At 35.5% G+C, this 25,181-nt stretch overlaps 1 long non-coding RNA gene across 3 annotated transcripts in view; it reads right to left on the reverse strand.

Annotated features, from left to right (window-relative positions):
* The window catches only part of LOC133260289 (uncharacterized), a 218,390-nt gene that overhangs the window by 36,068 nt on the left and 157,141 nt on the right, over nt 1-25,181 (reverse strand). For all 3 annotated transcript variants that reach the window (XR_009740723.1, XR_009740725.1, XR_009740728.1), the window contains one exon: nt 10,010-10,103. This is a non-coding gene — a long non-coding RNA (uncharacterized LOC133260289). The remainder of the gene's footprint in view (nt 1-10,009; nt 10,104-25,181) is intronic.

Consider the following 25,181-nt stretch of genomic DNA (forward strand, 5'->3'; position numbering starts at 1 on the left):
AATCCATGCATGTATGGACACCTTATCTTTGACAAAGGAGGCAAGAATATACAATGGATTAAAGACAATCTCTTTAACAAGTGGTGCTGGGAAAACTGGTCAACCACTTGTAAAAGAATGAAACTAGAACACTTTCTAACACCATAACAAAAAAATAAACTCAAAATGGATTAAAGATCTAAACGTAAGACCAGAAACTATAAAACTCCTAGAGAACATAGGCAAAACACTCTCTGACATACATCACAGCAGGATCCTCTATGACCCATCTCCCAGAATATTGGAAATAAAAGCAAAAATAAACAAATGGGACCTATTTAAACTTAAAAGCTTCTGCACAACAAAGGAAACTATAAACAAGGTGAAAAGGCAGCCTTCAGAATGGTAGAAAATAACAGCAAATGAAGCAACTGACAAACAACTAATCTCAAAAATATACAAGCAATTCCTACAGCTCAATTCCAGAAAAATAAATGACCCAATCAAAAAATGGGCCAAAGAACTAAATAGACATTTCTCCAAAGAAGACATACAGATGGCTAACAAACACATGAAAAGATGCTCAACATCACTCATTATCAGAGAAATGCAAATCAAAACCACTATGAGGTACCATTTCACACCAGTCAGAATGGCTGCGATCCAAACACCTACAAGCAATAAATGCTGGAGAGGGTGTGGAGAAAAGGGAACCCTCTTACACTGTTGGTGGGAATGCAAACTAGTACAGCCACTATGGAGAACAGTGTGGAGATTCCTTAAAAAACTGGAAATAGAACTGCCTATGATCCAGCAATCCCACTGCTGGGCATATACACTGAAGAAACCAGAATTGAAAGAGACACGTGTACCCCAATGTTCATCACAGCACTGTTTATAATAGCCAGGACACGGAAGCAATCTAGATGTCCATCAGCAGATGAATGGATAAGAAAGCTGCAGTACATATATACAATGGAGTATAACTCAGCCATTAAAAAGAATACATTTGAATCAGTTCTAATGAGGCGGATGAAACTGGAGCCTATTATACAGAGTGAAGTAAGCCAGAAAGAAAAACAACAATATAGTATACTAACGCATATATATGGAATTTAGAAAGATGGTAACAATAATTCTGTACACGAGACAGCAAATGAGATACTGATGTATAGAACAGTCTTTTAGACTCTGTGGGAGAGGGAGAGGGTGGGATGATTTGGGAGAATGGCATTGAAACATGTATAATATCATATATGAAACGAGTTGCCAGTCCAGGTTCAATGCACGATACTGGATGCTTGGGGCTGGTGCACTGGGATGAACCAGAGGGATGGTAAGGGGAGGGAGGAGGGAGGAGGGTTCAGGATGGGGAACATGTGCATACCTATGGTGGATTCATGTTGATATATGGCAAAACCAGTACAATATTGCAAAGTTATAAAATAAAATAAATTAAAAAATAAACAAAATAAAATAAAATACAAAAAAAAAAAAAAGAATTGAAAATAAAGTGTTATGGGAGAATACAAAAAAAAAAGACTTCTGGCATCTGGAACTGTGAGAGAATAAAAATCTGTTGTATTAACCCCTAAATTTGTGATAATTGTTATAGAAGTCATAGGAAAATAATAAACAATATTCTTAAATTTGTGGCACATAAATAATATATGTAGGCAAAATATGGCACTAGGGCTTAATCTAAAATTACTGTTATACATGAAAATTATCTATATGATGACATTGATCTTGTAGTACAATAACTTAGTGAATTCTATTATTTCTAGTAGCCTGTCAATTGATTAAATAAAATCCACTGGATGGCAGTTCTAGGTATATAATCATATGATCTGCACATAGAGCTTTTCACTTTATCTTTCTAAATTTCATTTTAAAGTTCTAATATTTTTCTCTTGGCTTTTCCCCTTATCACAATGTTAAATAATAATCACGACAGTGGGCATCTTGCAAAGGTCCTGATTTGTGCAAATGCTTTCAATGTTTCCTCATTCTTCTCTCACCTCCACGCCTGGCTGACCTGTTTTGGACCGAGTGAATGAATAAACTTTCCAAGTCTAGTGTGTTTTTGACTATTTTCCCTTGTACCTGCATTGTTTTTGCTTTGTATATGTTGGCGCCACGTTATTATTTGGTTTGTAGATATTTGTAATTGCTACATCTTCATTGTGAACTGCATTTTTTGTATTAAAAATGACTTTATTCATCTCACTTGATGTTTGAGCTGATTCATCTGGTCTGACATTAAGTATTTGCTTGCCTTTGTTGTTCAGTCGCTCAATCATGTCCAACTCTTTGTGACCCCATTAACTGTAGCATGCCAGGGTTCCCTGTCCTTCACTATCTCCCTGAGATTGCTGAAACTCATATCCATTGAATCAGTGATGTCATACAACCATCTCATTTTCTGTCACCCCCTTCTCCTCTTGCCCTGAATCTTTCCCAGCTTCAGGGTCTCTTTCAATGAGTCAGCAGTTTGTATGAGACAGACCAAGTATTGGAGCTTCAGTTTCAACATCAGTCCTTCTGATGAATATTCAGGGGTGATTTCCTTTAGGATTGACTCTTTTGATATACTTGCAGTCCAAGAGACTCTCAAGAGTCTTCTATAACACCACAGGTTGAAAGCATCAATTCTTTAGCACTCAGACTTCTTAATGGTCCAATTCTCGCATCCGTAGGGGACTACAGGAAAAACCATAGCTTTGATTATATAGACCTTCGTCAGCAAAGTGATGTCTCTGCTTTTTAATATGCTATCTAGATTTGTCATCACTTTTCTTCCAAGAAGCAACCATCTTTTAATTTCGTGACTGCAGTCACCATCCGCAGTCATTTTGGAGCCCAAGAAAATGAAATCTGTCATTGTTTCCGCTTTTCCTTCATCTATTTGCCATGAAGTGATGGACCAGATGCCACAATCTTTGTTTTTTGAATGTTGCTTGCCTTTAGCTGGCTTAATTTTTTATCCTTTAGTTTTCAACATTTTAAAAGCAATTTATTGTGTTACCTGCATATGGCATTTTCCTCTGTGATTTAGTTCAAAATCCACTGTCTAAAATACCAACACAAGCCAAAAACCCATTGACAATGTTTTCTCTTGGCTGATTCCCTTCAGTACAATGTTAAATGATAATTGTGACACCTAGCATCTAATTGCTTTTCACTTTTTAATATTTTAACTTGTTTTAGGGATTTTTTTTTTAAAGAAAATATTTAATATTAGTTATCTCATTTTTCTTCAGGTGTAGTTTCTCTGCACATACCTTTGTTCCAGTAGTTATGATCTTATAATGATAACTTTATGAAACTCTGTATTTATTAACTTATATAATTTATACAGCTTTGTTTTTTATTTCTCTATTCAAAATCTATTCGTTTACTTCTACGAGCAATAAAGATATTAGCATATTTCCTGTTACTCTGTCCTTCTCTTTCTTTCCTTCACTATATTTCAGTTAGTATTTTTTTAGTATTTTTCTCTGTACTGTTAAACTCTGCTTATACTTTTATTATTTGCATCTTCATGGACATTCTTTGACTTGCAAGTATTAAAGAAGTGGAAATCAACAAACTTAAACTACAAAACCCAGCAAGAAAAGGAGAGGAAAAGAGGTCAAGGTAATACGTCATTTCTATTTTAAGGGAATAGAATACAGTGTTTCCATTTTTTTTTCTCGTCTGTATTTTATAGCTAAATCCTTTCAGTGCTTACTGCTCATCTTTCTGTGGTAATTTTTAGGTTATTTCAATGTAAGTGCCAGTAGTTCATCTTCTAATTTTTTTCAAAATAATATTCATTGACTTCAAAACTATCTGTAGTCTTTATACCCAAAGACACATAGAATTTAAAATATAAAATGCTTTTATTTCTATATGATCATATAGATGTTACTCCACTGTCAACTGGCCCTAAGAGTTGATGTGGATAAATAAGAGAGAAGACCAAATATTTTCTCCCTTTACCTTCCAATCAGTAATTTAATCATTCTTCATGCTTGACGTTTGTAAGTTCATGAATCTTGGTTTTGAAAGTTCTAGGTTAAAATTTCCCATGGCCTTTTCCAAATGTGGATTCATATTATCTTCTATTTTACAAAAGATACTAAATTTTAACTTTAAATATTTATTATCTTTTTTCTTTATTGTCTATCTCAATTTACCTACTTTCACATATTAGCACACAAAATTTTCTCTATAATTATTTATTTATTTGGCTTATTTTATTAATTCTTCTTATTTTAATCTTTTATATACTTAAAAGTACTTTCCATAATATCTAGCCACTCTTCTGTTCTTTCCGGTTTCATCTTTTTCTTAATTTATTTTTAACTTGGAGGATAATTGTTTTACAATGTTATATTAGTTTCTGCTGTACAACAACATGAATCAGCTATAATTATACATATATCCTGTCCCTCCCCTCCCGTCATCCTACCCTTCTCAGTCATCACAGAGTGGCAGGTTGGGTTCCCTGTGTTATATAGCAACTTCTAGCCAGCTATCTATTTTACACATGGTTGCTGCTGCTGCTGCTAAGTCGCTTCAGTCGTGTCCGACTCTGTGCGACCCCATGGACAGCAGCCCAACCAGGCTTCCCTGTCCCTGGGATTCTTAAGGCAAGAAAACTGGAGTGGGTTGCCATTTCCTTCTCCAATGCATGAAAGCGAAGAGTGAAACTGAAGTCACTCAGTCGTGTCTGACTCTTAGCGACTCCACGGACTGTAGCCCACCAGGCTCCTCCATCCATGGGATTTTCCAGGCAAGAGTACGCACCCCACTCCAGTACTCTTGCCTGGAAAATCCCATGGACGGAAGAGCCATAGGCTGCAGTCCATGGGGCTGCAAAGAGTCGGACACAACTGAGTGACTTTCACTTTTTAGCATATATATGTTGATGCTACTTTCTCTATTCCTCTCATTCCTTCCTTCCCCCACACAGACTTGTGTCCACAAGTCTGTTCTCTATATCTGCATTTCCACTGCTTTCCTGAAAATAGGTTCATTGTACCATCTTTCTAAATTCCATATATATATGTGTGTTAATATTATACTGTATTTGTTTTTCTCTAAGTTACTTCACTCCTTATAATAGGCTCTAGGTTCATCCACCTCACTAGAACTGACTCAAATTTGTTCTTTTTTATGGCTGAATAATATTCCATTTGTATGTATGTACTACATCTTCTTTATCCATTCATCTGTTGATGGGTATCTTGCTTCCATGTCCTAGCTATTGTAAAGAGTGCTGCTATGAACAATGGGGTACGCGTGTCTTCCTCAATTATGATTTTGTCAAGATATACACCCAGTAGTGGGATTGCTGGGTCATACGGTAGTTTTATTCTTAGTTTTTTAAGGAATTTCCATATTGTTTTCCATAGTGGCTATATCAATTTACATTCCCACCAACAGTATAAGAGAGTTCCCTTTTCTCCACACTCTCTCCAGCATTTATTGCTTGTAAATTTTTTGATGATGGCCATTCTGACTGGTGTAAGGTGATACCTCATTGTGGTTTTGATGTGCAATTCTTTAAGAATTAGAAAAAAAGATATTGAGCATCACATTATTGGTATCTTCCATTTTATATTTGAAGTATCTACTGAAGTTTGTTTTGTCCAGCTCATCTTCTGTCATTTTACAACGTATTTCCAGAGTCCTTGCTTTCTGGATTAGTTTTGCTCCTAGAGTTGATTGCTTTATTCATTTTCTCTCATCTCCTTCTCTTTGTGTCCTATCCATCCCTCCCTGTCTGTTTCCTTTTCTTTCTTTATGAAGAAACCAATTCAATATGTTTTCAGTAATATTAGGATTCAGTTGTAATACCCATATGCTGAAACAGGCAAAAGGAGCTGAGACCTAATAGGAGCCACATGAACGACTGAACTGAGAGAATAAATGGAGAAGTAATTTAGGAGAAATGTAGTGGTAAAGGACACCATGGAGTGGATCTCAGAAAATGATGGCAAAAAGTATGCCCTGAAGGTACATAACATACCCTAAGTTGCCAAAGGCCTTGTTTTTAATCACAGGTATGCGGACAGAGGTGAGTTGAGTTGGCCGCAGAATCCAGTAGACCCAGTTAGATTTAGAAAAGTAAAGAAGGTAGGAGCTATACAAATAGTACACAAGTCATTTTTACAGGAAACATTTTGTGTCTGTGGCAGCAGAGAAGACTAGTCCTTAGAAAGCAAACTTGAAACAATACCCCAGACCCTTCCCACCAACACATACATACATACATACATACAACCCCATGTGCACGCCAGGTAAAACCATTACATCCAGTCATGAGTAATAAAAGGAAGACTAGCACAGCATTGATAACAAAGGTACTCTAAGCAAATGAAAATAAATAGCAAAACATAGCATTAGGCAGCAACTGATCAATAGAAAAATGTTACTACAATGCAACAGAGAGGCTGGAAAATTGAAAAATTTCATTTGTCATTTGCATTTCTTCTTTGATAAACTATATGTTTAAGTATTTTATAAAAAATGGGTTGTCTTTTCCATATTGAATTGTTGACACTCTTTGTATGTTAAGAAAATCAGCATCTTCCTTGTTGTAGCTACCAACTATTAATTCTTAGGTTTTGAACTGCCTTTGAATTTATAGACTTTTCTAATTATTTAAAACATTTTAGTAAAAATTACAAATCTATTATTTTATGGCTTTTAAAGAGTTGCTTCTAAAACAAAATACTGAAGTCATAGCTATGTTTTCCAAAGATATTTTAAATTTCACAAAGCACATCCATTCCATGTGATTTGTAGGTTCAAAACCTACCAATGGCTTATTGAATAGTTAAAACCTAAACTTTAAATTCCTTAATAAGACCTCTAAGTCCATTACACATCTTGGTCCTGTAAGATTCTTTTTATGGGAGATACATAAAGTTTAAGTAAGAAAGGATTAAAAAGAAATAAAGTACACTATGAAACTGTGTCAGAAAAACTGAATTAAGATCTTAGGTATAAACATTAAAATGCATCAAAAATTATAATAACTATTATGTTATTGATCATTTCCTTTTGTTATTAGATCTGTGAACTCTCTGCTTATGCTATTATTTTTTGTTTTTGTTAATGAAAATATCTTTAATTATTCTTCCAATAATAAATAATTATAAGAAAGTTTCAAACTCTTGAGATAAGTGAAAATCTTCTAAAGTTAACTGTAATTTGGTATATACTGTACAGGACATTAGACTAGATGACTGCCTGTTTTTTTCTGAAAACTTACCTTCCCTGAACATAATAACCTTACTTAGTCTTTTTCAAAATATTTACCTTTTACACAGCCTTGAGATACATAACCAGTACGTAAAAGGTTTTAAGAGATGTAAAGACGTCAGTTTGGAGAAGGCAATGGCACCCCACTCCAGTACTCTTGCCTGGAAAATCCCATGGACGGAGGAGCCTGGTGGGCTGCAGTCCATGGGGTTGCTAAGAGTTGGACACGACTGGGCGACTTCACTTTCACTTTTCACTTTCATGCCTTGGAGAAGGCAATGGCAACCCACTCCAGTATTCTTGCCTGGAGAATCCCAGGGACGGGGGAGCCTGGTGGGCTGCCGTCTATGGGGTCGCACAGAGTCGGACACGACTGAAGCAACTTAGCAGCAGCAGCAAAGACGTCAGTTAAGAGCACTGTTAACTAAAGTTTCTGGTTATAGAATAGAAAACTAATGGAGCTCAGGATTAATCTAGGTATGTGTTAGTAGGAGTTTAAGTCAAGCAAGATTGGGCATATCAGACCAATGATGAGGGTTAAAGCATTAAATTCCTGGTCAGTTCAAAAAGAAAGTGACTATTACATGGCTGAGATGTGGACACTGAGACTGTCCAAGTATTTCCTGACTAAAAGAAAAGTGGGTCTGGGGTACACTGGTAGGTGGGGAGACCATCAGGTGTTACTGGTACCCAAAGCTGAAGAGAAAACTTAAATAGATCAGAAAGCATTAAAGACATAAATAGCATTCAAAGACATCTCTCAACCAGATACTTTACATATGAGTTTTAGCACACAATAAAGAAACAGTAAATTCATATTACATAAAGCTATACTAGAAAATAAAAAAGAGTAAAAAATTGCTCATCTCATTTTATAAGGCTGGTGTAATCTTAATTGCAAAACCAGACAAGGAAAATGAAGCAAAAAAGTATAGTACTTTTCACTTAAGAATGTAGATTCTAAAATCCTAAATAAAATATCTGCTAACCAAATACTATAATGTATGAAAATAAGGCACCATGAGATACACAGCACAATCCATTTATGCATATTAAAATTTCATGTGTATAAGTGGGGGAGAAGGCAGGATAGAGATATAGTTAAGATGAGTTCAGCCATGAGGTAACTGTTGAAGCTGAGACATGGGCACACGAAAGTTCATGATATTATGCTCCCTTTTCTTTTTTATTTGAAATTTTCCATTAAAAAAATATATAAAATAATGTTATAAAAATACATATAAACAAGAGAGAACAGTGAAACAGATATTAGACTACATATCAGAATGATTTTCTATGAGTTCAGGTCAGCAGCATGATAATGGAAATGAGAATAAAAGAAAATATACAAATAAAACAAGTGCTTTGCATGGACCAGAACTCTACTTTCTATGCAAACGTTACAGTAAAAAGGGAACCTCTCTTTTAAAAAAATTAAGAAGGATCTATCACTATGGAGATAAAGGAACTATAAAAATAACTGCCTAACTATTATAATTCAGAAAACAATTGAATAGCTATTCTAAGCAACCAACTCATCACATAAAAGTATAGATGGATTACAAGTAAGTAATATCATTTATATTTTCAAGAAAAGTCATTTCTGACAATAATATCATAAAAAACTAGCAAAAACTCACCAAGATGGTAATCAGAAATTAAGGAGAAAAAATAAACTCTAAGTACTTGTACTCTCCAAGAATGAAGAAATATAGAACAAAGGAAAATAACTCCTGCACCAGAGGTTGTATACTGTTTTATTTGATTCACACAGTAGCAAAAGTGGACACTGTCACAGGAAGTTTTATGCTGTTTTTGAAAAATTAGGACTTTTCAATTTCTGTATTTCTAGTTTCTTCTGGAAAAAAGTCATGAGATTTGATATTACTGGTCTCTTATCCCCACTTAAAAAGGATTTTAGAGCTAAATAGAAGTGCCCTAATCATTAAGAGGTTACACACTCTCCAAGGTTCCATTGTACCTATCTGACCCTCAAAATAATTATTATTTTTAAAAATGTTAATTGAAGGATAATTGCTTTCCAGAATTTTGTCATTTTCTGTCATACATCAACAAGGATCAGCCATAGGTACACCCATGTCACCTCCCTCCTGAACCACACAAAATTAAAGTACCCTTTTTTCATTTTGTACTCTGTATCTCACTCAAAATTTTACCAAATGTATTCAGAATTTACTTAGTAACATAAGCATGTAAGCAGTCATGGGAGACATGAACAGAATATGGTAAGTGAAAGTGTATCATAGGTCAAGACAAATCTTCAGGAGCTCAAGAAATAGTGAAAAAGAAGTTAGGCATTCAGAAGTAATACTATGAGTGTTTGAAACTGTCACAGGGTTTGTTTTTTTTTTTTTTTTTTGGAATGGTTGAAAAGCAAGCTCTTAACATGGTTAAAGACATAAATATTATTAAAAAATACAGTGCATAGCAGGTTCTGAAAAATTATTTTTTCAAGTTAAACTCTGAGTTGTGCACCCAGTTTTGATGGATGCTACTTAATATCTTCTTCATTCTTTTTAATTACTTTGCATTCTTCCATAATACATCAATTTTATCAACTGCTCATTATAAATGAAATCTGATACTTTCTGTCAAGATGGTATTAAGGCATAACAATTTGTGTCTGAATATGAATCAATGCGGTTGTCAGGGCCAGTGACAAAAAAGTAAGCAAGTTTAGCAAGTTAAATTATAATCTGGCAACCCTAACCATTTAAATTAGATTATTTATGAGGCTATAGTCATTACTTACCTTCAGTGTCTATTTTTTAAAGATCTTGTCTGTAAACCAGATAACCTTCAATATCTACTTCCCACATGCAGAAATTGATATCCTCAATATTCATCTAAAACAAAAACATAAGAAAATATCATGACTTTGAGGTTATAAATATTTTTTCATTTATTTTAAATATTAAAGGAAATCTTAAAATTATAAATATGGGCAAAGGGAGGTGTTTACTGTAGGACATATTTTATGCAATTAAACGGTAATAATAATTTTTCCATTTAGAAGAATCAGAAAGGCCTGTGAAACATACTTTGACATTTTGATCCTTGGCATAGAATTTAGCATCAATGGACATGATTTAAGCGAACTCTGGGAGATGGTGAAGTACAGGGAAACCTGGCATGTGTAGTTCATGAGGTTGCAAAGAGTCAGACAAGACTTAGTACCTCAACAACAACAACAACAAAGAGTTTAGTACTTTCTACAGTACTAATTTTATCTTGCTAACCTAGTTTTCATCAACATTTTGAAGAAATATAATTTTAAACACATTAAATCTGATGTTCTACAGGAATGTAGTCCTACCCTAGAAAATACTTTCCTTGTTTAGAATGGATAATTACCAAAAATATATTCTTCATTACTCTTGAGTTGCCTGTAAAAGTCAGAACCATAGAAATCAATTCTTCATGACGGAGAAGGTAATGGCACCCCACTCCAGTACTATTTTCACGAAAAGTGAAGTGAGTGAGTGAAGTCGCTCAGTCATGTCTGACTCTTTGCAACCCCATGGACTATAGCCTACCAGGCTCCTCCGTCCATGGGATTTTCCAGGCAAGAATAATGGAGTGGCCTTGAGAAACACATAGGCAAAACACTCTCTGACATAAATCACAGCAGGATCCTCTATGACCCACCTTCCAGAGTAATGGAAATAAAAGCAAAAATAAACAAATGGGACCTAATTAAACTTAAAAGCTTTTGCACAACAAAGGAAACTATAAGCAAGGTGAAAAGACAGCCTTCAGAATGGGAGAAAATAATAGCAAACAAAGCAACTGACAAAGATTTAATCTAAACAATATATAAGCAGCTCATACAGCTCAATTCCAGAAAAAGAAACGACCCAATCAAAAAATGGGCCATAGAACTAAACAGACATTTCCTCAAAGAAGACATACAGATGGCTAACAAACATGTGAAAAGATGCTCAACATCACTCATTATAAGAGAAATGCAAGTCAAAACCACAATGAGCTACCATCTCATGCTGGTCAGAATGGCTGCTATCAAAAAGTCTACAAACAATAAATGCTGGAGAGGGTGCAGAGAAAAGGGAACCCTCTTACACTGTTGGTGAAATGCAAACTAGTACAGCCACTATGGAGAACAGTGTGGAGATTCCTTAAAAAACTGGAAATAGAACTGCCTTATGACCCGGCAATCCTACTGCTGGGCATACACACCGAGGAAACCAGAATTGAAAAAGACACGTGTACCCCAATTTTCATGGCAGCACTGTTTACAATAGCTGGGGCATGGAAGCAACCTAGATGTCCATCGGGAGACGAATGGATAAGAAAGCTATGATACATATACACAATGGAGTATTACTCAGCCATTAAAAAGAATGCATTTGAATCAGTTCTAATGAGGTGGATGAAACTGGAGCCTATTATACAGAGTGAAGTAAGCCAGAAAGAAAAACACCAATACAGTATATTAACGCATTTATACGGAATTTAAAAAGATGGTAACGATGACCCTATATGCAAGACAGCAAAAGGGACACAGATGTAAAGAACAGTCTTTTAGACAATGTGGGAGAAGGTGAGGGTGGGATGATTTGAGAGAATAGCATTGAAACATGTACATTATCATATGTGAAATAGATCGCCAGTCCAGGTTCAACACATGAGACAGGGTGCTCAGGGCTGGTGCACTGGGATGACCCTGAGGGATGGGATGGGGAGGGATGTGGGAGGGGGTTCAGGATGGGGAACACATGTACACCCATGGCTGATTCATGTCAATATATGGCAAAAACCACTACAATATTGTAAAGTAATTAGCCTCCAATTAAAAAAAAAAAAAAACTGGAGTGGGTTGTGATTTCCTACTCCAGAAAATCTTCCTGACCCAGGGATTGAAGCTGGGTCTCCTGCACTGTAGGCAGACACATTACCGTCTGAACCACCAGGGATCTGGATGAAAAGGTCAGTATTATTCAACCTTTATCACTTAAACTGACCAATCAGTGCTTTACATCACTTAGTTAAGCTTCAGTTCAGTTCAGTCGCTCAGTCGTGTCCAACTCTTTGCGACCCCATGAATCGCAGCACGCCAGGCCTCCCTGTCCATCACCAACTCCCGGAGTTCACCCCGACTCACGTCCATCGAGTCAGTGATGCCATCCAGCCATCTCATCCTCTGTCGTCCCCTTCTCCTCCTGCCCCCAATCCCTCCCAGCATCAGAGTCTTTTCCAATGAGTCAACTCTTCGCAGGAGGTGGCCAAAGTACTGGAGTTTCAGCTTTAGCATCAGTCCTTCCAAAGAAATCCCAGGGCTGATCTCCTTCAGAATGGACTGGTTGGATCTCCTTGCAGTCCAAGGGACTCTCAAAAGTCTTCTCCAACACCACAGTTCAAAAGCATCAATTTTTCAGCGCTCAGCCTTCTTCACAGTCCAACTCTCACATCCACACATGACCACTGGAAAAACCATAGTCTTGACTAGACGAACCTTTGTTGGCAAAGTAATATCTCTGCTTTTCAATATGCTGTCTAGGTTGGTCATAACTTTCCTTCCAAGGAGTAAGCGTTTTTTAATTTCATGGCTGCAGTCACCATCTGCAGTGATTTTGGAGCCCCCCAAAAATAAAGTCTGACACTGTTTCCACTGTTTCCCCATCTATTTCCCATGAAGTGGTGTGACTGGATGCCATGATCTTCATTCTCTGAGTGTTGAGCTTTAAGCCAACTTTTTCACTCTCCACTTTCACTTTCATCAAGAGGCTTTTTTTAGTTCCTCTTCACTTTCTGCCATAAGGGTGGTGTCATCTGCGTGTCTGAGGTTATTGATATTTCTCCCAGCAATCTTGATTCCAGCTTGTGTTTCTTCCAGTCCAGCATTTCTCATGATGTACTCTGCATATAAGTTAAATAAGCAGGGTGACAATATACAGCCTTGATGTACTCCTTTTCCTATTTGGAACCAGTCTGTTGTTCCATGTCCAGTTCTAACTGTTGCTTCTTGACCTGCATACAGATTTCTCAAGAGGCAAATCAGGTGGTCTGGTATTCCCATCTCTTTCAGAATTTCCCACAGTTTATTGTGATCCACACAGTCAAAGGCTTTGGCATAGTCAATAAGGCAGAAATAGATGTTTTTCTGGAACTCTCTTGCCTTTTCCATGATCCAGCGGATGTTGGCAATTTGATCTCTGGTTCCTCTACCTTTTCTAAAACCAGCTTGAACATCAGGAAGTTAACGGTTCACATATTGCTGAAGCCTGGCTTGGAGAATTTTCAGCATGACTTTACTAGCGTGTGAGATGAGTGCAATTGTGCGGTAGTTTGAGCATTCTTTGGCATTGCCTTTCTTTGGGATTGGAATGCAAACTGACCTTTTCCAGTCCTGTGGCCACTGCTGAGTTTTCCACATTTGCTGGCATATTGAGTGCAGCACTTTCACAGCATCAGCTTTCAGGATTTGAAATAGTTCAACTGGAATTCCATCACCTTCACTAGCTTTGTTCGTAGTGATGCTTTCTAAGGCCCACTTGACTTCACATTCCAGGATGTCTGGCTCTAGGTCAGTTATCACAAGATCATGATTATCTAGGTCATGAAGATCTTTTTTGTACAGTTCTTCTGTGTATTCTTGCCATCTCTTCTTAATATCTTCTGCTTCTGTTAGGTCCCTACCATTTCTGTCCTTTATCGAGCCCATCTTTGCATGAAATGTTCCCTTGGTATCTCTTAATTTTCTTGAAGAGATCTCTAGTCTTTCCCATTCTGTTGTTTTCCTCTATTTCTTTGCATTGATCACTAAAGAAGGCTTTCTTTTCTCTTCTTGCTATTCTTTGGAACTCTGCATTCAGATGCTTATATCTTTCCTTTTCTCCTTTGCTTTTCGCTTCTCTTCTTTTCACAGCTATTTGTAAGGCCTCCCCAGACAGCCATTTTGCTTTTTTGCATTTCTTTTCCATGGGGATGGTCTTGATTCCTGTCTCCTGTACAATGTCCTGAACCTCATTCCATAGTTCATCAGGCACTGTATCAGAGGTCTTTTAAAAGAAACTACCGTCTAATAGAGAATTGGGATTATTCAGAAAAATGCTTTTTTTTTTTTTTTAAACTTTACATAGAAAAATGCTTTCTTGAAAGAATTTTGATTTCGATTTCTTCTGATTGTGTAAATAAGCCTGAGATAAGCAGTTAGGGAAACAGAATTTGGATGCCACAGTGACATACCTTTAGCATGTGGTTTTGAGTACTATGGATTCCAAAGTCAATCAATAATTTTTTGACTAGGAACATCACTGTTCCTCTTGTTCAATAGTGGATGTCCCTGAATCATTGCAGCTACACATGAAAAACATGTGGGACACTTCTAAACCTATGGAGACTCAGTCTCTTCCTTAAATATTCAGATTTTAATTGGTATCACATGGGGCTAGAACTTAGCTAATTTTCAAAAGTATTAAGGAAGGATATTTTACTGGTTAAGACACAATCTCACTGTAACTGACTTAATTTCTACAGATAACTAATAAGACATTAACTTAAAAAATACTGCCTACAGATGTTTATGGAAATTAGTAAGATACTTGCTAATCGGACTACTCAATATTTAAAATGACTTCAAAACTTCCATCACACACACAAATATACACAAACCTATAATATCTTAAATTACATGGATCCAAGCACAGTGTAAATGGTAGTTACAGTGAATTTAAATTATAATGCACTTAAGGACCAAAGGTACTACTTTAAAATGTAATTTCTCAGGTGTCCTGCCCAGAAATTTTGATTCAGAAGAACTAGGCTAAGGCCAAGGAGTTTCTATTTTTATAGATGTCTCTGGTGATTATAATATAAAAGGTCTCCAATCCCTGTAAAACAGGTCTCTAAGTCTTTATGAACAGTAACTACTACCAGAACTTCATTATTAACATTTATAAAAATAGCTCTTGAATTTGTTCTGAGTTATATTTCTATTCTTAAAAGATAATCTCAAGATCCACTGGTAAAAAATAACTTTAAACTTAGAGTAAATAGGACTTAAGCAATACATCAACATAGCTAAATCTAAGATAATGTTTATGGATTATATATTTTGGTGAGCCTTACTAGCCTTCTAAGTAAACTGTATAGGTAATCAATACAATATAATGATTTTATTGTATATATATATATATAGTATATATATAATATATATTGTGGCCAAAAAGAGGGAAAACTAGGTTATATTCTATAATGAAAATTTAACTTAAAATCTCATATGTAACTAGAAACATGTCTTCAAAGTCTCAAAATTAAAATTTTTTGTCCCTAACTTAGTGGGGGGCGGGTGGGGAAGCTCCTCTAATATCATCATTTGCTCTGTTTAAATACAAAGACAAAATTTTAAAAAGAAAATCTTGATAATTCATTTCCCTCAAGAACTACACATACATAACTTACTAAAAATAACATAAAATAGAGTACTAACATTTTAGTCTTGAAAATTCTTATAAATAGGCCCAGAAGTACTTCACAATAAAAATAGTATATTCAGTATCATATACTCTTTAGATTTTTTCTGAAAATGAAAAGTCTAATACAGAGGTAAACATCAGAGTCTCTGCTATACTCAGCAAGGATGATGATCAACAACTACTAAACCTTGAAAGAAAACTATACATAGTTTCTCTTTTATGCCTAAGATGGAAGTCCTCCTAATATTTTTTCTATATGCATATGCCGCTAAAGACTTTAGATTTTTCTAGTAAGTTAACATCAATCTTCAGTTTGTGACCAAAGTCGATTTTCCCCCCAGGCTTAGTGCCGCTTAATAGCAACAGTCATGGACTTCTCAAATGTCTTCACAAACAGGGAGCTAGTCCATCTCTCAAATCTCTAGCAGAGGCTGTATGTCTGCCTCTGTGATTTACAGCTATGAAATGAAGTCCCAATGTCTTTTGGCAAGACTCTTGATCTTCTATTATCTGACCTCAGCTGCCTTTTGCTGTTTTTCTCTTATGTCCTGGCCAACTAAAAATTAGCTCAGATACTGCTCCCTCCTTAAAGGAAATTTCCATCAACTTGATACTAAAGCTATCTTTCTACTACTGATTTCCTATGCTCATTGTATCAAATTACTTAGCTAATTAATCAGGTACTAACTTATGGTCCCTTATTTCTACCTTTTTTTTTTAATTACTTAAGATTTGGCATATTTGTTAGTGTTTCTAGTAATTAAGTATAGTGCTTTACAGTGATTAGGTGAGGCACCCAGCTTTTCTCTTTAGTATACTTTATGACGATGAAGGATTTAAAAATTGTAATCTCCCTGTGCTGCATGAAATTTCTCATCTGTTCTGAGGAGTACTGTACCCGCCTAACTCTCTTAATGTCTAAGCCAGGTAATTTTGCTTCAGAGTAACAGTGTAATTACTACTGGTATTAATAAAAACTAAATTAAAAAGAATGAACAATTTTCAGTAAATTAGAATCTGTTTAAACATATTTACCACAGAAGTCACTGGGAACACGGTTTAGTGTTTCCTTAGGACCACTATTTTAAGAAGAACCAATAACTCTGTAAATCACAAAATGCTATACATCACAAAAGAATGCAGCCTATACATATTACTCTTTAATGATTAAAAATACAGACTTCTAGATAATGGACATAGGTATCTCTAACATTGATCATGTAAGTTGCTAAAACTTATTCCTTGTTTTTAAATAGAGTAGTAAGAACAAATATTTATATAGTTCTAAATTCTAATTACCATTAATTAATTTAGTCCTCACAACAATAAAAAGAAATGTTATTATCATCTACATTTTACAAGCAAGTAAGTTAAGGAACAGAGAGAATAACTTGCCCAAGGTTTCACAGCTAATATTAATAACTGGCAGAGCTGGGTTTCAAAATTCATGCAGTCTACAATTAACTACAGCATTTTTTGAAGGTCTCATACTTAAAACTAAAATCTTCAGTAGTTTTGGAAGCCTTACCTAATACACCCTCATATCATTTCTGCCTCATGCTTTCCACTCTTGCAGTTTACCAGGTTTCTCACTGAAAGTAAAATGCCATGATGGTCTACTTCTGACCCTTCTTCACAGTAAGATTACTTCTAAGTTCTCTTTTTGCTCTATATGCTTTCTAGTATTTCTGTACCATTTACATAATAAAGCCTCTGTGATATCAGGGTTTATCCTAAAAACCTCAGTCTTGCTTCTGAATAATGTTCTATAAGCCTAATCACATTAAAATCCATGAAATATGGTTCAATACTGGGATACAAAATTTATGGTTTTAACTCAATTTTTTCTATAAAAAATTTGCCTTCTTAAAGTATTACTGCACTCTCAAGTTTAAAATATGGCAGTTTTTACAGGAAGAAAATATGCTATCTAAAAATTCCCTGAGCTATGGAATTAAATTCAATCTAAACTTTTACCGGTGATTGCTTTCATACCATTAGCAGTATGCAATTTCATAGCCCTCAAGATCCCATTTATTCTGATCTGATAGTGACTTAGGAATTTTTTTAATTCACAAGTTTCATATATGGCTGAGTAGAAACAAATTACAGCAAGAAATTACAGAATAAAATAAAACCTCATAAAATCTTAACAGAAAATATTCAAAGAATTAAAAATAATTTTAGCCTATGTTTGCTTCTCTAAGGTTCCCAATTTCTTCAGTAGAACAAGAGCTCTAATCATGCAATTCATGGACCATTTGTTTTCTCAACTGTTTTTATAAAAGTAATAATCTTAGCTGGAGCATATTCAAGCTATTCTTAGTAACAGGATCATTATTAGATTTATCCAGATCACTCTTTTAGTGGATCTGGGATAACTTTTCTGTATTTCTTTTTTGTACCTATTCTATGTTTCTGTGGTAAACAGCCTAAGAATCCCTTATTGAGTATGGCCAAGTCACTTTCAAAAACAAACAACCATAGGTTATTCTAAATTTTGTCCACCAGATTAAGCCTTGTCTTTAGCTCTCCTGCAACTTGTCTAAATGATCTGGCTTCAGTAAGAAACTATATTTGAAGTCCAAAGCAACTGATGTTCTATGAAAGTTGATAATAACCAGGCAATTCAAGGTATTTACAGTAAATGATACATTTTCATTAGATTAAAAAAAAAGCCACCTTCCTCTTCCCTTTCTCCCTGCTACTGCTGCTGCTGCTAAGTCAATTTAGTCGTGTCGGACTCTCTGTGACCCCATATATGGCAGCCACCAGGCTCCCCTGTCCCTGGGATTCTCCAGGCAAGAACACTGGAATGGGTTGCCATTTCCTTCTCCAATGTATGAAAGTGAAAAGCCAGTGAAGTTGCTCAGTCGTGTCCGACTCTTCGCGACCCCGTAGACTGCAGCCAACCAGGCTCCTGCATCCATGGGATTTTCCAGGCAAGAGTACTGGAGTGGGGTCCCATCCCTGCTACTAGCATTCTCTAAAAACATCTATCTAGTTCAGGCAGGGTATCTCTTCAGCTAAAATACATCATCAATTTGGTTCTGATGGACTTCCTTAATTACATCTGTTATTTGGGGAATACTAGTGAGTGATTTCGGAGAAGGCAATGGCACCCCACTCCAGTACTCTTGCCTGGAAAATCCTATGGACAGAGGAGCCTGATGGGCTGCAGTCCATGGGGTTGCTAAGAGTCGGACACGACTGGGCGACTTCACTTTCACTTTTCATGCATTGGAGAAGGAGATGGCAACCCACTCCAGTGTTCTTGCCTGGAGAATCCCAGGGACAGGGGAGCCTGATGGGCTGCCGTCTATGGGGTCGCACAGAGTCGGACACGACTGAAGCGACTTAGCAATGAGTGATTTTTTGGCTACACTATTATGCAAACACTGACCTTTCTGGAGAAAAAGAGTTAAGTACAACATTTTGCCAAATATGGTACCAAGATACACGTATTTATATTCTGGCAATAATAAATTCAACTGTAGTTTTATCTTATTGGACTTGTTGATAGACAATTAATGAGCAAATAGAGGTGGAACCATTAAATGGGTTGGTAGTTCATTTATCACTTTAATTCTGCAAAGTCTCATCCAACCTCAAAAATAAGGTTCTTTGAAAACTACTATGAATGATAACTCAAGATTGAGAAAGATGAGTATGTTGCAGATGGGGGAAAAAAGTATTGGGAGAATGAAATCATGTGAATACGAAGGTCCATGTCAATAAGCTCACGCTCAGTAAAACAAATTTTAAAAGGGATCATTTCATTTATCCTTCCATGTGTTAGAACTTTTCAAGGACTTCTTCAGTGGCAGTGTTACAGAAAAACACTATAAAGCTATGTTGTATAGCTTTATTATATTTTATAAAGCTATTTTACTTTTGGAAATAATACACTATAGATCTTGCTCTCTGCTTTCCTTCAAATGTTGACTGTTAGAAGTTTATGACTAGGATGGTGCTGATGTTATCTTCTTATCTTTTCAGGTTCTGTCTCTTGCCTCCAAGTCCTGACTCAGTAGTCTCTCAACACATTTTTAGCAGTCTGACTCCACTTCATCTTTTTTTGTGATTCCTTTAAAAAGTCATAACTATTGACATTACCTCCATTTTCTAAAACATCATATTCGTTTTCTCTCATTCTCATCACCGATAGGAGCTGCCTATGTTTCCAGAACACCAGAAATGATCTATTTTTCAATGCTGAGAGTTCTACAGAGGAGGGGAAAGAAGAGAAGAAAACCAAGAGTAATAGCTACTAGTGATTTCATTGCTCAGGATTATGCTAAAAGGGAATTGCTGAACAAGAGAGAGGGATATCAAAGAAGGAAATTTCAACATCAGAGGGTATGCTTCAATCCTTCTAAAGACCTCTTCCAACTCCATAATTCTTTGAATTTATAATGAGGAATTACAAGAAATTTTATTAGTAAATGAGAAGAATTTTTTTTTTAAAAAAAGCATTCAGAAGTCAAACACAAAATTTGCACTGCCTGTTTTCAGAGAAAGAAACAGAAATTCATGAACATTTAACAGAGTATCATTAATTTTTAAAATTTCAAAGCAACATAGCAAGATAGAGGCATGAGTCATATCCAGTCAGCAATTTATTACCTAAATATGTATCTAACAAACAAAATACTATAAATTGATGGTGAGCCAACATGAAGAATAAAATAAAAACCTGGGGAGTGATGCTGAAATTCATGCCACCAAATGAAAGAGTTGGAATTTCGCCCAACAGAAAAAGATGTTCTATTGCTGCTGCAACAGAAAATGGCTCCATGGTCTTGTGTGTGTGTGTGTGTGTGTGTGTATGTGACAGAGAGAGAGAGAGAGACTATTGTTTTTGTGCACACATATTACAAGGCCTTAAGTAAGTTTCCTATATCTTCAAGTATTTTAGCAATGCTGTAACAACATTTTGGGGTATTTGACACAAAAGACAATGACATTTCAAAGAAAAGCAGTTTTATGAAGATAAGATTCCATAAAGCTATCATAAATCCAATTAATGTCTAAAAAGAAATCCAGATTCAGAATTAGGAACCATAATGTGTTATTTACATGGCGGTAACAAAGATTATAATAAGCAAAGTAATAGGTCCACTATATTTAACTGAATAAATTACAGGTGTTATAAGAGGTTTAGCTGAAATAGTGACTCAAAACTCAGAGAAAGTCTTTTTGGAATATGTTCTCTATATAAAAACAAAATTGTTATGTAAGTTAAAAAATTAATATCATACACTAGACTCATTAATTAGTACTTCTTAATTAAGACTAATTTGAGAGAAAACTAATTGGAATATATTTTTAAATCAACTTATAGAGAAATTTAAATAAATACAATTTTAAAGTGTGTGCATATAGACTAAAAACTGCTCTCTTGTAGATATTTTTAAAATAAGATGCTTCACAATACAGCTATAGATTTTGAAAACTGGCATACAAACTGCTAATAGAGAAACATCAAAATTATGCTATAAGCCTTTTAAAATGTCCTTTAATATGTATGACATTGATAATGTAAAGAAAGCCTGATCTTGGACTTCCCTGGTGGTGCCATGGATAAGAATCAGCCTGCCAATGCAGAGGACACAGGTTTGATCCCTGGTCTGGGAAAATTCCACATACCATAGAGGAACTAAGCCTGTGTGCCTCAACTACTGAGCCCTAGCACCTAGAGCTTGTGCTTTGCAACAAGGGAAGACACCGCAACGAGAAGCCTGAGCATCACAACTAGAGTAGCATCACTCAGCAGAACTAGAGAAAGCTCACACAAAGCAACTAAGACTCAGTGCAGCCAAATATATTAATCAAAAAATTTTAATATGTGTTATATAAAGCCAAAGTGATTTTTCAAATTATAAATGGAACAACCTTCCAAGATGATGAATCATTACTCCTCACTAATGGAAATAAATAATCAAGGTAATATCTTAAGGAAAGAGACATTAGCCTATATAATTGAAAAAAAGCAACAAGTGGTTGCATCTTGGGAAAATATTAAAAAGTTATAAAAGGAACAGGAAAAAAAACAAAATGAAAATTACCTGCATAACCAAATCAAATTCTAACACAATTTTCAACAGAAACAAAAAGATAGCAGGGAGAGATGATAGAGCCCTGTGCAAGGAGGTGATGTTCCTATTTATCAACCCATTTAAATAATAAAATAACAAGCAGAAAAAGGCAAATAAGTGCACACAAGAATAGGAATATTGTCCTTAGTGATGTCTGAAAACAAACAAACAAACAAAAACGTTCATGTGACTAAAGTATCAAAGCCACCAGTGCCGGGGGAAACTCTAGGCTCTGACTTTCTGCAGATTTTTGGTGCAGGCACTCATAAGAGCAAAAGAAACCATATTACATGAGAAATTCTATGAGTCAGTAGTAATAACTAATTTTATGATGTCTGGAATGAAGAACAATGTTTCAAATCCTACTAAGAACAGCTTAATATTATGCCAACCTGTCAAATAATGAGGGATTTCATCAGGGAAAAGAAAACACTGATAAACGAATAAAGTCCTTATAAATAGAAAAAGATGTCTGGATTATACAAATTACCTCTAGGTTACTGTAAACAAAGATGGGATCGTTATTGACTCAGTGAAAGGTAACTGAAAAATAAAACAGTGAAATCTAAATATAAGCAAATGCAACCAAAAAGAACTTCTGAGTCATTCTTGTTTATTAGAGATTTTTCAGATTTAGAGGATTGTCCTGTCAAGGTTATGTGGGATGTGCAAAAATTAACAGAATATCATTTCAGATCTTTCAAAGATGACAAATCAAATGCTAAACACATAAAATGTGAAGTATTTCCAGAAATTTATTTCATCTTCCTTGCGTTTATAATGAACTGAATGACTATGCAGAAAAATACCTGAATTTTTAAGCCAAGACACTATAGGCAATCTGGGGGCAACCCTGGTGGTTCAGAAGGTAAAGATTCTGCCTCCAATGCAGGAGACCAGGTTCGATCCCTGGGTCGGGAAGATCCCATAGAGAAGGGAATGGTAACCCCCTCCATTACTCTTGCCTGCCAAATCTCATGGACAGAGGAGCCTCGTGGGCTACAGTCCATGAGGGTCACAGAGAGTCACACATGACTGAGTAACCAACATTTTCACTTTTCATTTTCATAGGCCATTTTGCTCTGAGTGATACAAGTCTTAATATTACCTCTCACATATAGCTTTAAATGCTACTTAAAATTAGTCGAATATTCAGTTCAGTTCAGTTCAGTCACTCAGTCGTGTCTGATTCTTTGCAACCCCATGAACTGCAGCATGCCAGGCCTCCCTGTCCATCATCAACTCCCGGAGTCTACTCAAACTCATGTCCATCGAGTAGGTGATGCCATCCAGACATCTCATCCTCTGTTGTCCCCTTCTTCTCCTGCCCCCAATCCCTCCCAGCATCAGGATCTTTTCCAATGAGTCAACTCTTCACATGAGGTGGCCAAAAAGTACTAGAGTTTCTGCTTCAGCATCAGTCCCTCCAATGAACACCCAGGACTGATCTCCTTTAGGACAGATTGGTTGGATCTCCTTGCAGTCCAAGGGACTCTCAAGAGTCTTCTCCAACACCACAGTCGAATATTAAATGTTCCCAATGTTGCCAACATTTATAATGCTGTGATTTTCTGATCATTTCTTATCATTGACAACATAGCTGTAGATACCATGGTAGATACAGAAATAATAAAATGTACGCTACATAAACATATAGTAAGTAGATTTTAAACTAGGTACAGTAAACTGCAAATCGGTGTGTGGAAGTAAAACTTAGTATGGTGGGTTCATGCTCAGTAAAAATTGAACATAAAACATTTAATGTATCTACTAATTGGCTGATTGCAACAGAGAGCAAATGAAGCAAAAAATAAAATAAAATATTCAGTTCTTTCACATAAAAATAATAAACACAAATGACCTCAAGGCAGTGAATCAGTTGGCAACAGAGGCCCCTCTATTGGATTGAACAAGGTGAAATTGTCTTTTTTTATTGTTTAAAAAAGGCTGAATACTGGTAATTATGTAAGTTTCAAAGGAAAAGCATTAGTTAACAGTTAATTCATTTAATTTCATGAAATACTGTGGTACAAACCAAAAAACAATGTATTCACCTACTGAAATCTGCATTTTAAATAAGTTTCCTATCACACAAAAAAAGAAGAATAAATATTCTCAGTGATTTCTGTTGCTCCCAGATTATAAAATTAAGAGATCAGGTTTCTAACAAATTTGAAGATATACTGCATAGATTATGAGGTAAAAATCATCATTCCTTTATTCTTTTTGGTTGTGAATAAAGAATATTTAACAAGAAGATTGGTTAGGAGAGCAAATTCATATTTGGAAAAGAAAACCCAACAAAGTCTTTACAATAATATAATGAATATTTTTTTGGCCAAAGAACCATAAATTGCAAGCTTCTTCTAAATATTGCAAGTTAATAATTTTTTTAAAAATTGATGACTATAAATAAAGGCAATGTATGTTAAGTGGAGATCAATCAATCAATATAATTGAAAATCATACAATGAACATTTAGCAGAAATCTCAAGGATGGAATTCTCAATTATGCCTGATTCTATAAATGTGTCTTAAAAATATTAAAAATTAATACGGTACTCAAATCTTAACATACCTATCCTATTATTAGATGCATCAAAAGTACCTATTTTGAAACATCTAATATTTGATTAGAATGAACACTGTGGCTGTACTAGCTAAACATGAAAAGACCTCCATAACTGTTGGAAAGTGGCCACTGTTCCAACCTGTCCATATGTCCCCTTCTGCAGGGACCTCTCCCCTACCAAGAGTTCTCCATGTTCTAATCCTTAAGGAGATAATACCTGGCAGAGCATAATGCCTCTAAGACTCTTGTATCTACTTTGGTTGGTTGATATCTGGGTCATACCAGTCCTTACATAATTTGAATCTCTCCTCTGTGGTTCAGGATGGGGAACATGTGTATACCCGTGGCGGATTCATGTTGATGTATGGCAAAACCAATACAATACTATAAAGTAATTAACCTCCAATTAAAATAAATAAATTTAATATTAAAAAATATCCAGAAATAAAGATTTATAGGATAAAAAAAAATAACACAGGGAGAGTAGCACAAGCTTTAAGCTTGGAGTCAGAGAGACTATATTACAGAAGCTCTGAACCTTTCTGAAGTTTCAACTTCTTTTGAAACAAAGTGATTACTAGCTACCTGGTATGACTGACTGTGGATTATGTGAAATGACATAAAGTGTTTATTATTAGCATGGTAGGCATACCATTTACTTCCTCCTCACCTTAGTAGAAACATAGTAAATATAACATGGAAAAATAAGCCAAAACTGCAGTCCTCCTTTGTCACAAATGGGTCGTTTTAAATATTCATTTTTGAAATGAGGAGAATTACAGTGCATTTTCCCCATAGTTGGGCTTTCCTGGTGGCTCA

This window comes from Bos javanicus, chromosome 2, assembly GCF_032452875.1.
Source record: "Bos javanicus breed banteng chromosome 2, ARS-OSU_banteng_1.0, whole genome shotgun sequence".
NCBI lineage: Eukaryota > Metazoa > Chordata > Mammalia > Artiodactyla > Bovidae > Bos > Bos javanicus.